Source organism: Dipodomys ordii, unplaced genomic scaffold (assembly GCF_000151885.1).
Source record: "Dipodomys ordii isolate 6190 unplaced genomic scaffold, Dord_2.0 Scaffold6, whole genome shotgun sequence".
Lineage (NCBI taxonomy): Eukaryota > Metazoa > Chordata > Mammalia > Rodentia > Heteromyidae > Dipodomys > Dipodomys ordii.
The window spans coordinates 11,705,905-11,707,200 of NW_012267222.1; positions in this window are offsets into that span (position 1 = coordinate 11,705,905).

The following is a 1,296-nucleotide window of genomic DNA, read 5'->3' on the forward strand; positions in this document are numbered from 1 at the left end:
ACCTTGAGCTGAAGAGATGAGAGATAGTACCCAAGCCCAGAGTTCAAGCCCCATGACTGACAAAAAAAAAAAGAAAGAAAAGAAACACTAATGACACCATGAGGATGTGAGACCCAACAAGAAACAGTAATATTTGTGTGGTCTGTCCCAGGCTCCTGACATAGAGCTCCTAATTTCCTGAGTGACAGGAACCTTTTTGCTCTAATTAAGCTGCTCTTATTGGAACCCTACATGGAGTTTCAAGATTGGGCTGGTTGCCAGAAAGACCTAGCAGAATCAGAAGTGGGCTCTTGGGAACTCATTTGCCAACTTCCCAGAGGGGGACAGTATCTGAGGATCAAATTAGTCACAGTGGCCAATTATCTAGTCAATCATGCCTATGTATAAAACCTCCATAAGGAACTCAGAGGGCCTGGAGAAGTTCTGGGTTGCCGAATGTGTCAAGATGCTGGGAGAGAAGCAAACCTAGAGAGAGAGTATGGAGGCTTTACTCCTCACATCTTGGCCCTATGCAATGCTTCTGTCTGGCTAGTCTGAAGATGTACCTTTTACAGTAAATAAAACACTTTCCCAAGTTTAAGTCACGCTAGCAAATTACTAAATCTAAGGAAGTTGTATGAGCCCCTGAACTATAACCCATTGGTCACAAATAAGAGGGACCTAACTGTTGTGTCAAAGGAGTGGTTTTATGGTACTGAACCTTTAACCTAAGGAGATATGTGTTAACTCTGGGTTGCTGGTTTAAGAACTGAAATGAGCCGGGCGCTGGTGGCTCACGCCTGTAATACTAGCTACTCAGGAGGCTGAGATCTGAGGATCGCGGTTCAAAGCCAGCCCAGGCAGGAGAGACCGTGAGACTCCTATCTCCAATAAACCACCAGAAAACCGGAAGTGGCGCTGTAGCTCAAGTGGTAGAGCGCTCGCCTTGAGCTGCAGAGCTGAGGGACAGTGCCCAGGCCCAGAGTTCAAGCCCCACGACCGACAAAAAAAAAAAGAACTGAAATGAAGCCAGGTTTCTCATACAGTATTCTAGCTTTTTAGGAGGCCAAGAGATCTGAGGATCACTACTTGAAGCTAGCTTGGGGAGGAAAGTCCGTGAGACTCTTATGTCCAATTAACCATCAAAGAGCTGAAAGTGGAGATATGGCTTAAGTGGCAAATCAATAGTCTTGAGTAGCTGGGTGCTGGTGGCTCACGCCTATAATCCTAGCTACTCAGGAGGCTGAGATCTGAGGATCGCAGTTCAAAGCCAGCCCAGGCAGGAAAGACCGTGAGACTCCTATCTCCAATAAACCA